Raw genomic sequence first — 16,021 nt, 5'->3', positions numbered from 1 at the left:
AGGTCCTGCTGAGCAAGGTGGTGTCAGTACATGGGAAAGACAAGTGGTTTGCAAGGAAGGCTGAGCTACAGTAAGTGTCTCTGCTCTGCCCTGACAGCTGTATGAGGGCAGGACACAAAGGAGGGAGGTTTACGGATGAAAAGTGGAACCGCTGAACTTCACCTCTTTTTCACTTTTTGGTTCTTTTTTGCTGACAAACCAGATACTGGATTTCCAGCATGACATACTAACTGTCTTTTTTGCTCCAGCATCTTGTGTGCGAGACAATATTGCCTTAGTCACTGGGTTCTCAGGACTTAAATGGCAGGCTTTGTCAGCATGGAGATGTCACCGAAATTCGGGAATGAAAGAAAACTCCTTAACACCAATTTAGCATTAAGAAGCAGGCATTTCCTTTATTGCAGCGCTGGGTGTCAGGAGGATAGTTCCTCTAATCAGGCACCCCTAATGCTGGTTCTCTTGTCATATTTATACACAAATGTTACAAAGATTACAAAGTGGTACGCTCCCTGTTACAATAATTGGTTCATATTTCTTCGCCTAGTATGAAACTAGAATGCATGCTCAGTTCCTTTCTCCGCCTCTATCTTTTGAGTAGGTGGGATAATTTGGGTAGGGGGCTTATGAGTCGGTGGTCGTGGGGACCCTGGCCCAAATTACCTTTCCCCTAGTTTCTCAATATTTCGGTGTTGGTAATTGTTTGCTATACGCCTCAGCAAGATAAGGATGCTGCTGGAGGCAATTAATGTCCTCCCTTTCTGAAAAGTATGTACATAAGGACCTTGAAGTGTCTTGTAGCTCCTCCTTTTTCTCATGATGTGTAGCAGGTGCTCATTCTAAGAATCATTAGCCTTCTACCTAAAGTAATAATGAAGAGTTTCTTATCACCTATAATACAAGTAGGCCTTCATTACAGGCCTTTCTTCTTGGCTACGTTTTCTTATTATGTATAATATAAGCAGGCCTTCGTTACAGGCCTTTCTTTTTGGCTACAGAGATGGCGTGCTTATGTGGGATTTCCTGTGATTCCTCCTTTTTGATTCATCTTATCAGACATCACAGAAGAGGCTACTGCTCCCTTAATCTCACTCAATAGCTGTTATATCTCACCGCTGTTAAAGAGCAAAAGGTCCCAAGACCTTGAACCTGGGACCAGACCTTCTTAGAAATTTTTTTAAACTAGCTATTTAGACACCTTGTTACTGCATAATGATGCCAGAAAAACCTCTTTTCACTTTTTAAACGCGGTGACTGTTGGTTTTATCCACAAAATGAGAAGTACTATTGACATTATATGAGACACAGCCTTGTGTATGCATATCCAGTGACAGCTCATCTATTCAACCTCAAAGTAGATTGCCGTTCAGATTGTTTACAATGAAGACAAAATGTAAAGCAATTTTGCTGGTTAGGATAGCGTATATTTTTTGAAAACATCAGTTTATCTTTATTTTAATGCTTGGAATAGCTGAAAATACTTTCACTTCTTAACCACATTTGGAGTTTATTTCATGTAATTTTCCTCATGTTAAGAGTGAATCATATTCTTTTAATGGATATATAATTAATTTTTGAAATGATGCACAGGCAGTCATTGCTGCTACTTCACATGCAGTAGCACTGTACAGTAAAGATGAGGACCTGAGTTAACCCAGCAGGTAGTCAAAAAGAGGAGACTCTGGTGGCAGCGAGCTTAGATACCACAGACGGAAGCAACTGGTGTCATGTTCTACCCAGTACGCGATCACTGCAGACAAGTTCTGGAAAGCAGTTTCCCCTCCTCATGTAGGAAGGGGTTTGTTACTGTTGTGATCTCTGATCAGATCAGAGAGAAGAAAAAAGGTCAGTACCCAAAGAGAGGGAAGAGACAGTAAATAGGAATGAGAAAAAATATTGAGATAATAAACTGCAGTCATGTATGGCATAGGTTGACTAGGATCAGAAGAAAGGCTGCAGCGTAGCTGGGAGCAGGCATTGGTTTTCCTATTGCCTGTTCAGATGAACAGCCCCAGTGCCCCAGCTTCTGTAACCTGCACCGAGCGAATGATTTTACGTCGGTAACTCCAAGGGCTTTAGTAAAGCAGGTCGTCTGAAGAGGCAGTACAGAACCAGATTCAAGGTTAGCTGGGGAGTGGCATGAATGAAGCCTCTCAAGCAGATAATGTAGTATGTGTTTGATTTACCCTAACTCTGAGGGCTTTCCCTGTCAAGCGTGACATTATCTACCCTTGAGCTGGTGTGTTCCAGGAGTCCTGGGTGGCTGTGCACCAAGGAGACAGAGGTGGAAGATGAAGGCAGAAGGAGTCATAGCTGGCTCCAGTGAGGGGTTTCAGGTTTCACAATTCTGCAAGGCCTGAGGCAATACACCCAGGTGCTTTGAGCAACCAACAAATGGTATTTTTTTTATTGTCTTTGTCATTTTCTGTAAGAAGAGAGATATTTTTGCAAAGGGAAAGACCACTCTGCAAGCAAACATTTTTTTAATGTTGTGACATCATTTTAAAAAACAATGTGTTCTCACGGTTTGTTTTTTGCAAAAACAAAAAATAGCAAGTCACAGCAATTGGCAGATCCCTGCTGTCAGTATTCGGTGACGCCAGCACTAGCTGCAGCAGATGGAGAGATGCAAACATTCTGGAAACTTGGACAAACTGATTTTCTTGAGCTTGAGAAAGCAGTGCTGTGAAATGCTTCTTTCTCCTCAAGTGTAAGCCTTCTTAATAAATAACACTTTCTGAGGAAAGGAATTTGGGATGTGACAGTGCTTTTGGGACCAAGCCAGCTTTCTATCCAGCAAGCTGCTCTTGCTGTTGACAGTGGCTATTTATGAAGCGTATGCCAGGAACATTGCAAAGGCAGCAGCAAAAGTTAGTTTGCTTATAGTAAAGGAAAGGAGTGTGTTTGCTTATTCTCTTGCTTTAGTAATCATAATCATTGCTGAATCTTAAAAACACAGAGTCTGAAGCTTGATAAGCATCAGGGATTACAAACCTGAGGATATACAAACACAGTAGCTGGATGAGAGGCACCTACATCGTCAAGAGATGGCTGATGTTCATGTTTTACCACTTTAATACCACTGCCATTTGCTGGTGAATTTAGGGGTGTCACAGAGGTCTCACTGTACCAGCAAATGTCAAAGATGTAACCACAGACTTATGGTGCCTCAAATTGATACCAATTAAGGGTAAAGTTAATGTTGATGAATTACCGTATAAAAGACAGCCTAAGTTGTCTCTAAAAAACACTTGCTCTTAAGGTGTTTTTCTAGTGCTGTCCTGATTTACTGGGGAGTTGACTGTCATTTTGTAACACAGCAAGTGTGCTGAGGGTATCACAGAGGACAGAACGAGGAAGTTACTGTTATTTTACCAAAAGCACCAAAAATATGCACAATTTACAGACACTTCTGTTTGGAAACTCCTTCACAGAGCTTGTAGCATTACTTTGCGATTTTTGGGTTGCTGAGGGTGACTTGTTGGGCTGGAATGAGACTCGATACAGGACTAAGGGAGCTTGACAGGTCAGACCACTGGTTACAGGATCTGCAATGTTACGTGGAGAGCCCCCTGTCACAAGGAAGCACATAGGTCCTGTAATCCTACAGCTTAGCAATAGGAACAATGAGCAGAAGATGCTCAGATCAAACTAAGCTGGAAATACACGAGATCCATCTCATCAGACTAATTGCAAGAGGCTAATGGCACTAGTAAATCAGCAACCTCCATAATATATGCATGGGGTACTAGGCTGGTTATCTCATTGTGTGCTGTGCAGTCCCCTGGCTCATCTTTCTTAGGCACATAAATAAGTGAAAAGACAGAGTAAAAAATCGGGGGAAAGTAAATCAGAACTGAGAAATACTTAACTTTTCAGTAATGCCCTAACAGAAGTGATGGAAACCGGTAAAACTCTATCACTAGTAAAGCTTTTCTCCCATATCCAGGCTGTTCATTTCTCTGCGTCTGGAAAAGGTGGTTTTAAAATGCAGCGGAATTTGTCTCCCCCTTTCCTCTGTATCTTAATTTCTTCACCCAGCAGGGTTCTGACTCCATGAGGAAAATGAAATTCCTTGTGCTGGTTAACCAGCCAGCAGCCACAGAGGATATGTGAAGGATGCACAGACTTATCTAGTCATTGCTTTCTCTTTCATGGACCAGTCATGGTTGGTTTTTTTTTTTTTTTTAATGTGTAATTTTGATATTATTGCCTAAAACTCGATTTGGAGTTGGAATACAGACTGAATAAAAGAAATATTTATATCATTATTATTAAAGGAGATTATTGCTGCTTATGCAAAGTTATTATTGCTTTCTGTTATAGAATTTGTCCATGTAATGTTTCTTATAAACTAAGCCATGATCCCACATGTGTTTCAGTTCCCACAGACACCAGTGACAACTGGGGAAGCTCTTCTGGTTGCGTGCTCCTGTCCCTAGATCCACTCCTGAAAGTGTAGCAGAAGAGCTGTTTGCAAGGCAACCTGAGGCACCAGACACAGGACCTGGGGAGAACCAGAAGTAATCCCTCTTTTTTTAAGGTTAGTTTTAACATGGACCAATGGTGGTCAGCACTGCTGCCGGAAGAATATCCAAGTCCATCGGGTGGAATACGGACCTTTTAGTAAGCATGATACTTGCTTTTTTTAATTCTCTCTAGCCGTATTGGTGGGATTCTCATTACAGAACTATCTGTTACGTTATTCTGTATTACTGAGAAGATGAAAAAATTACATGTTTTAATGAAACCTCTATATAGAAATAAAGTATATATATGAATGTATGTAACATATACATGATGCCTTTTCATTACCTTTGAAAAGATTATTCTCCTCTTTGTTGGAGAAAGTAGAGGGTTAGGCATGATCTGTCATGAACTGCCATATGTGAATAAGATTGCTCTGGAGGAGCAGCGAAAGACTTGACAGCGAATTATTATAGACTTTTGCTGAATACTGGCCAAGGTGAATGAAGCTTGATTGAATCTTGAAGGAAAAAAGGATGTAGGTGAGCTGGCTTGATGCGTCAGGGCAGAGCAGGCAAAGCCACAGTCCTAGGGCACTGCCAGTGAATTACGCTGTCAGTACTTCTGTCTGCTTTGGGCTTTGCTCTCCTGTTCTAATGCTTTAACTCGATGGGTGCCAGTGGCAAGTGGAGGTCTATGCTGCAACTCACTCTGTTAAACATTTTTATCACTTGATAACATTTAACACTTGATAGATAAAAATATATTTATGGTTTATTTTACCTAAGAGTTGGGAAACCATAGAGTATGAAGCTTGCAACTTTTTTGCAGTTCTGTTCTTTGGCTTTTTCTAATGAGTTTTTCTCATTAAGATCCAGTCTTAGGCTATTTTAACTTATCTTGTAGTGTTAGATATTCTTGGTTTTGTTTGATATTTTCTGGTATTAATGTTGAAGGTGATGTCTGATTGTAGCAGTGGGTTAAAACAGTATCGAGATCTCTATTGTTAGTTTCTTTTTATAATACTTTTTGAATAAACATTCTTCAAGGACAGAGAATAGCGGTACTCTGTCAGTTTTGAGCAATAAACATAAGCTGCTTTGTCTTCAGAATTTCAACTAATGTGAGTCCCTGTTGTTTATGAGTTGATTATATTATTGCTCTCCAATGGGTTCGTCCCAATACATAGGAACTGCAGACTGGACAAGGCCGGAGTTCCCCTAACCTGTCTCAAATGGCAGCTGATGGGCTCTGCAGAGGGATACTGGGAGAATCTCTTACACACGGTTCTGGAAAAACATCTACCTGAAGGCTGTTTACTTCTGGTCTGAAATAGGGGGTGAATGATTAGACAGACTAAAATGAGAACTTACGGATAGTTGATGGTAAGTGTTGTGCCTGTAGAAATGTGATGAAGAGAAGGAAAAGAAGATGAGAAGTATAATTTTGTGTTATATGGGCAAGAAAGCAACATGTCTCAGTGAAGAGCGACAATCTTAAAAAATAAGCTACTCATATAATTCAGCATCTCTAAGGAAAATATAGAGCGTGAAAACTTGTCAGGGCTTGGGCACCTTTTCAGCATTGTCTTGAGTCACCATAAATACTGTATGAATTTATAAATATTTTTTTTCATATTCTTGAAGAATTTGCATTGAATGGACTCCTGACATAGGTGTTCATCCTTATCTGTTTGCATAGCTTTTGATGCATGCAAACAAGTTGTCCCCTGTGGCTGTATAGATTTTTATGTCACCTGGAGGTCTTGCTCTCCACGAGCTCTTCTGTACTGCCTTGTGCTGTGCCATTGCCTATCTGCATGGCCCTCAGAGGTACGGAACGGAGCATGTGTTTGTATAAACGGAGCTTCCTGTTTTGTATAGAGCTTTCAGCTGCATCTTGAAGGAGCTGCAAAGTGCATCGGCACTGTGTGTTCACGCACGGATGAAATAATCAGGCCTAGCGAACTTTTGGAAGATGCCCGCTTTATTTATTTTCAACTGTAATGAGCACATACCTGATTCTTCTCTTGTTCAGCACTTTTATCTGTCTCATGTTGATGGTAGTGACTGATTTTAAGATGTTGTAAGTTCACAAGCAATTAGGGCAAAGACATATCAACAAAAGTGACTTTTTTGTGTGGTAAAAATTAGTTACAATTCAAACAAAAAACCACTAGAGAGAATGGAAAGTGTCAGAAACGTGACTTTTGGTTGCTCTTCTTCAAAACTATTATAAAGTCTGATTTACTTCAACTGCTGAGTGTGGTAGGACTGTCTACAAGTGGCAGAATCACAAGAAAAATGAGCTTCTAAAAATGCTGATTTTAGTTGCATGCAGTAATTAGGAGAACAGTGAACTCTTGGGCAGATAACAAATCATGGCACATCCATCATTTCACACCTATTTGGTGAGGTACTAATGAGATTTGAACACTACACAGGTCTGGTTCTGGCCTCTGCACTGAGTCAGACAAACACTTCAGAAACGTTTATACAGTAGCTATTTTAATTCCTGCAATATCAGTTACTCCTTTAATAATGCAGCTTTATGTTTATTGTACTGGATAGCAGACCTGCTTCTGTATGCAGAGTCTTTCCTCTTGCCGTTTTTTCTGTCGGCAGGCCAACTTATCTGGTGCTAGTACGTCACCAGCCACCTGCTGTGGGCTATGTATCTGTTTTCTTAATTGCAGTGAAATAATTTACACCAAATAATACCACATTACAACAGCATAATTTAATTTGGAGCTGTTCATTATAGTTCTATTACCCTTCAGCTTTGGCACCCTCCCAGAAAAGGACCCATGAGTAGCAGGTTAGACAGTTTCCTGAAGTGATAAAAATGCACCCCACACAGCTCGCTGTCAGGTCTTTTCTGCTGCAGAATTGTGGCATAATTACATTTCTTGGGTTCCACTTGTGTCATGCTAAAAACTAATAATAATAGTGGTTTTTTTCCTTAGACTTTCAAGTCTAGATTACAATCTCTTGCTATTCTAGCTTAATCATGCTGTACTAGACAAATAAGGGGATTTAAGATGCATTACAAACATTGCTTGCATTTGAACAGTGGAGCTTTTAACTTAAAACCTATACAGAATTATGCACTATGTTAATAGACGCCAAGGCTAGAAGAAATTCAGGGTGCCTCGCAATTATTCCCTAATGAGAATAGTAATGAAAGTTGAACTTGTGAGCATTTGGCTTTTTGTAGTACTTTGAATTTAGTGTACATGGTTTAAGGCATTTACTCCATTATAATTTAAGGTATTATGATGCAGAATGTAGTTTATTAACCATTGCACTGTTTCACTACAGGTATTTATAGTAAACTTTTTACGATTAATCAAAAAGAGACATTGTAAAACCGAAAATCAGATTTATTGCCAAGCTCATAAATGTCAAGTATACTGTTACGCAGGCTTTGTATTACTTCAGTTGAAACTTTAAAGAACATTTTAAGTGATTGGAAAAAGGAAGTTTATTAAAGGCTCAGCAGGTCTTCTCTGCGCTCTACTCTTATTAATGTAAATCATTGCATCACGTGATAGAGGAGCAAGCAAAATGGTAGGAGCAGTTTTTAATCAGGTTTTCTCTGTGACTACCAATACCTTCAGGAAGAACTTCAAACATAGACCACCCTGTTTCCTCTGACAAACAAATGCAATGAGATTTCAGAAGACAGAAAGGATAGTGCAAACCATCCAGGGTAATTAATTGCTGAACTTTGAATATGTCCCCATATCTTTGAGGAGCAGCTGGATGGGTAAAATACACCAACAGGTTTCCCATTCACAGGCAAAATTTCACTTTTCTTCCCCATATCTAGTGTCTTGGGATGGGGAAATCTCTGCAAAAGATCTTATCAGAGATTTTGTGACTTGTTCTTCTGGCAGTAGACTTTTGCTCTATCTGTGGAGAAAACATGGGCCCATACTGAGAATTGCTATTGCAGCAGTTCCTCAGAGCTGCTGAGGAGCACTTGCGAAAAGGCAAAAGCTTCACATGCAGGAAATGTGCGATGCCCGTGGACCTGAATGAACAGCTGTATTTCTCCCCCCTGCCCCATACTGTAAGGACTGCAGTTTGATACAGTTGAGTGTGGTGAAGTGCATCTATGAATAAACCACACAGATCGTCACGCAGTACAGTGAGCTGGAGAGCAGTTCTTTGCAAGGACTACAGGACCAGAGAAATTGGCTGAGAGAAGGAGCACTGACTGTCTATCAAAAAAGCAGTTTATGGCGTAACTTGGTAGTAAGCTTTGTGATCTGCATGGGTATTAAAGGCTGTAGAAAAGAACTGTGACTCTAGTGGACAAAGGCAATAGTTAGAAGGTGGAGCTGGAGAATATCAAAGCAGTTGATGAGAAACAGCTTTACCTTCTAGGACAGTAGGTGTACAGTGGCTACTGAAGGTAAAAAAAAAAAAAAAAAAGAAAAAAACTTTGGGAGATTACCTATCTGTATGGCTACTCCATGTAACATGATCTGAAGCACATGTACATAGCAATTAAGGCAAAAAAAGAAACTATAACTTTCTTACCTTCCCCAGGGTCTTGAATATTGGGTCACAGATTAGCAGAGAGACACTGTGGTGTTTGTAAGGAAATTCAACACTCCCAACTTCTTTCCATTGTGTAGTTTGCTTTATCTTCAGTCCAAGATACTTTGTAATGTTTGAGGCAAAGCTTATTGTATTGGGTCTGGCTGAGATGGAGTTAATTCTCCCCACAGCAGCCCTCACAGTGCTGTGCTGTGTATTGGTAGCTAGCAAGGTGTTGGTAACACACCAGTGTTTTGGCTGCTACTGAGCAGTGCCAGCGCACATCAAGGCTATCTCTCCAACATTTCTTCCCCCCTTCAGCAGCAGGCTGGGGGTGGGCAAGATCTTGGGAAGGGGACAGAGCCAGGACAGCTGACCCAAACTGACCAAAGGGATGTTCCATACCATATGACATCTGCACAGCAGTAAGTAACTGAGAGATGGAGGAACAGGGCATTAGTTTTTTTACAACGTTTGTCTTCCGGAGTAACGAGTCCGTGTACTGAAGCCCTGCTTCCCAGGAAGTGGCCAGACATTGTCTGCTGATGGGAAGTAGAGAAAAATCTTTTGCTTTTTTGCTTTGCTTCCACACGCAGCCTTTTGCTTTAGCTACATTAAACTGCCCTTATCTTGACCCACAAGTTTGGGGTTGGTATTTTTCTATCTTAATTTTCTCCCCTCCCTGCCTTGCTGAGGAGGGCAGTGACAGAGCGGCTTGGTGGACACCTGGCATCCATCCGAGGTTAAACCACCACACTTACTTGTTTGCTTTTCTTAGACAACACTAATACATTTCCCTAGCTACTAAGCTAGGGAAAGATCTATTAAGAAAGTAAAATAATTTTGGTGCATGATCTAAACTTGAATTCAGGTTGGTAGATTTTGATAACTTCTGGCATGATGGAGATGTGATGGGGACTCAAATGTGACCAAAGCACAGAAGGCCCTGGGCTGGCATTCTGGCTCTGGCTTCAGCTTTTCCGTGTTTCATTTTACATGTCTGTGAAATGTGGATAAGGGCTGGCATCTGCTTTGCAAACTGTTCTGACACTTGTAGATTAAAAATGTCACTAAAGAAAAGGACATTGTTTTAATGTTAATGTGCACTTAATGAAGTTTTATATATGACAGAAGAAAGAAGTGAACAAGTTTTCTGCCATTTTTGTGGTTGTGACTTTTAAGCAGGGAGGACTGGGGATAGGTATAGAAGGACAGAGGAGTACTGTAATAGCTCTCCTGTGAACATTTTGAAATCTTGGTCTTTGAAGTTCTTTAAAATGATGATTGTCTGAGAGATGAGTATAGAGGATCCTGCTTTAGAGCTGGGTATGGACTGATGGATTCTTGAGGTTGATTTTAGTCCAGCTGTTACATGAAATACAAAGAAAGGTAAGAAGGTAAGCTAAGGAAGATAGGTAACATAAGGAAGAAAGAAGCAATATTTAGATTAAAGGCAAAGCTATAATTTCAAATGTTTGATTCCTTTATTACTGTGTGTTTTCAAAATATTGTAGTCCATAAGCTGTAAACATGATTTTAAGTGCCTTTCTGCTTTGGAAAGCTGCTGATCATTTGCATTGAAGCATTGAACATGGTTATTTTCATTATCTGAGAAGCTTTATTGCTGAGAGGTGTTAGCTAACACTAAGAAGTGTTTTCTCGCTGTCAGCGCAGGGAAATCAAATTAAAGCTGGTGTGAGCAGGACACATGCAAACAATAGAGAATATTCAGAGCACTCTTACCATTGGTTAAGCTGGGACATCACTTGGTTGATTTTGTAATTGGTGAATACCCATATCAGCATTTGACTTCACTTGGAGTGATTGCTTAATCAGCAAGGAGGGATTTGATTGTGGCTTTCCACAATGCCAGCCCACACCCAACTCACCTTTACAGTCCCTTTTTTTAATCTCTAAATGGAAAGATATTAGGTTAGGTTTTAGTCTGAAGAAACTAATTTCTTCATAATTCTGCCTCTTTCACATGACATTTAGAAGATTTAATTGCTTCTCTGAAATGGAAAGTATCAGCATTTTCAGAATTCCCCTGGAAGAGAACTACAGCCCTGCAGCAAGGTCTTAGGACCAGCCGTTCCCTCTTCTACTTCTGTTCCTACAAGAAAATGGACTTCAGTGGAATGCTCCTTGATACTTGTCTTGTGGTGAGAAGATTTGAAATGGCTTGCTGTATTCCAGTTGTGACAAAATGGGACAATTTGGACTTTCAGTCCTTCAAGAAGTCTGTAGCGTTTCAGCATCTCCATTCCTGTGAATTGACCTCAACTTCTACATGTGGTAGGGCAGTTGATGTCACACGTAACTTAAACCGACTTCCAGTTTTCTCCTGGCTTTTCCCTGTAGGTCTGCTGATTACAGTCAAATTACCTACAAAGCGAGGTGTCCGCTGAGATAAGAAGAATTGGAAGAAAATGGCTCTGGTTGTCTAAGATACTCTGCAATATTTGTGATCTGCGGATAAGCAGCAATCAGCAAAACTCACAATAAGCGTTAAGTGCTCTAAATGTTGTAATGAGTTCAGTCATTGAAATCCGAATGCCATTTATGTTGCCCTTTGATAATAATTAGTGATTGCCACTCAAGAAGGCAATCATGTATCCAGTATAGCTAAAAATTAGATGCATAACCCAGGCTTTCCATTAGAGTCTGAACTGCTGTAAAGTATACTGAAAGGAGCTTTGACTGCATACATGTTTAGATGGCTTACATCCATGTCACGTATTAGAAGAGAAGAGAATCTTAAATAACAGGATTTAGTTGGGGAAAATGTGTGTAGATTACAGGTATTCTTTGGAGAACTCTACAGATAATGTTCTAGCTCATAAAATACGTGTTACGATGCTAACATCATCTGGTTTCTTTCATACCTGCATTCATATGTTTTGAAGATCTTGCTAATCCAGCTCTGTCATACTAAGTACCTCACGCTAGGGGTTGGTTTTTTCTTACTGTTTTTTTCTCCCTTTGGTTTTTTTAGTTATTTATATCTACTGAGGTGTTTTGGCTTGGTTTTCAGACTAGAACACCTTTTGTTTCTTTTCTGCCTCTAGACAGGAAAATTTTTTAATACTTTCTTATCAGCAAAATTTCTTGAAAGGATGTAATTTGTGAGGCTTTGGTTGCTTTTTCTCCTTGTGTGTAAATGCCAATTTAATCACAAATGTAATATAAAACCATATTTGATACTGATAGGCAGGTAAAAACATGGCATTGTTGGCAGAGAGGAGAGCACATACTTTCTTCAACATAAAGGAGACAGACAGGAAGAAGAGACTGGATGTCGCTCATCCAGTACTTGTTCCAGTGTTGACATGAATTATTCCACTGAATATTGGTAGATATCATGCCCTGTGCATGACACACTAAGTTGATCACATACCACTTTATCTGGTGGTAATGATAACCACTTGGCAATTAAGCTTAGCATTTGGGGGACTTTAGTAGACATGGAACACAGCAAGTCCTCTAGAGAGGTATGCAGAACCAAATTACCGCATGGGTTGCTCAACAGATGCGAAGAGATGATGTGAACCTAACGTTCATGCTGCAGAACCACCCCAGTCCCCCCCAGTAAATGGCTAAATGTTTTTCCAGGCCTAAAGTGAATCCTTCCTCAAAGAGTGTGCAGACAGTTTGCTCAAGTGACTCTTCTCCAGCAAGTTCATTTGCTGTTTTTTGCATCATGCTGTGCTCGGATCTTGGCAACAGCTATCTATCCACCCTTGCCTCCTTTTGTCCTGCAAGAGCACCACCACATTGACAAAGAACCTTCTGAGCTGCAGAATTCGCACGCTTCAATATTGCAGTACTGTGTATCCAGTTCTTACAGCTGTTATATTAAATATACTCACCGGATAATAAGGACCACCATGCAATTCATACCAAAAAGATACTTAGCACAGTAACTTGTGTCCAACAATATCTGTGATTCAACAGACTCAGGATACCCAGAGTACCTTCCTAACTGTTAATTACTTTTCGCTTAGGGGATCTCATCTACCGTCCTCTAACCAGTGGCTCCTTGAAAAAGCCAGTGACAGAGTGAGAAAATTTCATCTTTCCTAGTGTAACAGTTTACCAGGGGCTTTGGAAGTCTTTCAGTAGCGCTGTGTCTCCTGTCTTGCTGCTTCTCTCCTCCCAACAGCTCTTCATCATCAGGTAGTAGAGTTTGGCCCCTGTAAAAATTCTTTCGGGTTTTGGACTTCCTGTCATTAGTTATCCAAGAAGAAAACTTCCCACGGTCTTGGAGAAAGATTGGCCAGATGATTGTCAGCCTTGCATTGTTTCAGAGTCTTTAGTGCTACATTTAGCAGTACTTCCGTACTCACTTGTAGGTATCTGGTGCTATCTAAGACTATGCTAAAAGTTACAGAATGAAGAGGTAGTGAACAAGAAGGGGATGCTGAAGCAGCAGAAGAAAATGTTGTCAAGGCTAAATCATCTCCATGGGAAACAGTTTGTAGTGGGTGTGAGATTTTCCCATTAATGGTCTGTTGCTTCTCTGAGAGGTAAGTGTGGGCATCTGTCCCTCCAGGGGTCAGAGGGAAACTCTTCAGTGCAGAAACGGGGAGTTCTTTCCATGCAATTACAGCAAACGTTTCCATGTTACTCACTGCCAGGTCAGATGCTGTACATAGCCTTCTGTGCCCTGGTTCTTCTTAAGGATATCAGGAAGTATCAGCAGATGGATACATTTCAGACAATGCTGAAATGCTCCCAAGAAGTGATAAAGGTGATTCTGAATTCCTGAGTTGGATGGAGTTTATCTACTGGAACGAGTGCAGATAGATGAGCATTTCCTCTGTTCATAGCAGTACTGTGCTGTATTCAGCTGATCAGTCCCCCACACCCTGACTTAAGTCAGAAAAAAATGTCAAAAATAAGAGTTGGAGAGCCTGGAAAAAACATGAGCTGGACTCCAGAGGAGTAACACATGTATACTGTTTGCATCCGAACGAGAACTCTGATAGCACATTCAAATGATTTCAAAAAGCCTACTCCTATCTTTGAAGTAACACATTTGCTTACCATTTTTGCCAGTTGTTGGTTCCTAGCATGACTGGGTTTAGATTTTTTTTTATCACAAATCTTTGCATAAAAAGCAGTCACTACACCACATAGATAGCAAAAACAAATTGTGTTTGAAAATAGGACACCAATCTTAGAGACAGAAATGTTTTCCCAGGCCACAGGGCTCCTGCGTGGAGTAAACCTTATTTCATACTTTCTGGATTTTGCAAGCAGCTTTAGAAAAAAATCTGTATTTAGTAAGGGTGTATAAAGTGTGCATGAAATCAGATAATCATAAGCCACCTACATCAGAGCAGCTTGCCAGCATGCCTTTGCTGTGGTGGCTCTTACGTATGTTGTATATATTATCTAAACATTGAGGCATTGCTTAACGAGTGAGGTAAATGTAGAAAATATGACTTGGGTACTGAATACGACCATTTGCTAATGAACTTTGTGGACTTTTCATCCAGATTATTGCAGCAAACCTCAAAAAAGACTGAATAAAGTAATTCCATTTGTCACTGAAAGAGAAGTATGCTGCTGTAAGGAACTATTGAAAGTGAGTTTGTAATTGTGTTCACCCAGAGGTCTGAAAGATGCAAGATTTATAGGAAAAGATACTGAGTGTCTTTTATTAGACCAGCTGATTATATATGGGAAAAGCAGATGAGCTTTGGGTCGTGCTGTCTCCTTGGCAGACAAAACAGCGGCAAATTTCAAGCTGAGTGCTGAGTGAGACAAATTTGGTGGGAAAAAGATAGCTAGCTCTTGCAATAGAAAGAAGCTGTTAACAGTGGAAGAGGTGATGAGTTGTCTCTCTAATTAGTATATGTGGAACAGACAGGTGTTATTAGGGGTTAAAGAATGAGGTTTGTAGTATTATAAAACTCATATTACTGTTGATTCTGTGATTGATTTATTTTTTTACTCCAGCTGTAATTCCTAGGCTTCTGAAGGGGTTTCATTGGCCTCCTGTAAAGGTAAGAGCTGAGAAGGCAGACAGAAAGGCAGTGACTTTCTGAAAACGTTCTCTAGTTGGGGTGTGGGAGTTCCTGGTTCCCTCTGGTTTTGCCTAGCTGTTTGCTTTTACCTGTGTGCTTTCCAGGGAGGTAGGGTAGAAAAGCTAGAGTAGAAAATGTGCTGAGATGAAGATTTGGAAATCTACAGGTAGTAAACCAGGGCCTGCCTGCTTCCAAGATGAGGCAGTAAATGCCCGCAGAGAACAGAAGGAGCAATGCCTGCCATGCAAATTGTCAATAAATTGGGTACTGATTTGTGGCTTAAAATCTGTGTCTTACTGGAATAGTTTTGGGTGTCTGGGATCAAGTAAATAAGGCTGATGAGTTGTCTTCTCTTTTTACTCAACATTAATCAAATTTGCAAATAATTTGTTTCTTTATGGAAAAATAAAAACCCCACCTTTGAAACAGTTTCTAAGAATGAATCCAAGTATGAGAGAAATAACCCCTGGTCCATGTTGGTAGGGCACATCCTCGGGATGTGAAATATTGAAGGGGATAGAGCAGGAACTCAAATATTTGTCTTTCATATGCCAGACAAACATACCTTTTATATACTCAACCGTAGTTACTAACTTAATCTATTCTTTGAGAGAAAACATGCTGTGAAGATTCAGGATTGCAGGTAACATTTGTCCCCCAAGAAAAAAATAACTAAGGGAAGAAAAATGTTAAATGGTTTTTTGGTAATAAAAGCAATGAATTTGCTTTTTTTCCTTCAATACTAACATGGTAGATAATAATACTAGAGGGACTTCCCCAGCCACAGTGCTCCCAGGAAGCAGATTGGTAGCACAGCAGTAGTGTATTAATGAGATGCCTCTCCAGTGGTGTGTCTTGACTTCTGACAGTCCAGACAGGCTTCAAAGAAGCTATTAGAAAACAAATACTTATTAGAGAGTAAAGACTTGTTTATTATTTGATAGTTGAATGTTTCAGACATTTTTATTTCTATTTAAT

General features: G+C 40.2%; 1 protein-coding gene across 2 annotated transcripts in view; it reads left to right on the top strand.

Moving 5' to 3' along the window:
- The window catches only part of PCDH15 (protocadherin related 15), a 1,027,345-nt gene that overhangs the window by 156,000 nt on the left and 855,324 nt on the right, over positions 1-16,021 (top strand). For both annotated transcript variants that reach the window (XM_054831779.1, XM_054831776.1), the window contains one exon: positions 4,380-4,540. The gene's annotated coding sequence lies outside the window, so the exon portion shown is untranslated. The remainder of the gene's footprint in view (positions 1-4,379; positions 4,541-16,021) is intronic.

The sequence above is a fragment of the Grus americana genome, chromosome 7 (genome assembly GCF_028858705.1).
Source record: "Grus americana isolate bGruAme1 chromosome 7, bGruAme1.mat, whole genome shotgun sequence".
NCBI lineage: Eukaryota > Metazoa > Chordata > Aves > Gruiformes > Gruidae > Grus > Grus americana.
The sequence above is the reverse complement of the archived record's forward strand: the minus strand, read 5'-3'. Positions and strand labels throughout refer to the sequence as shown.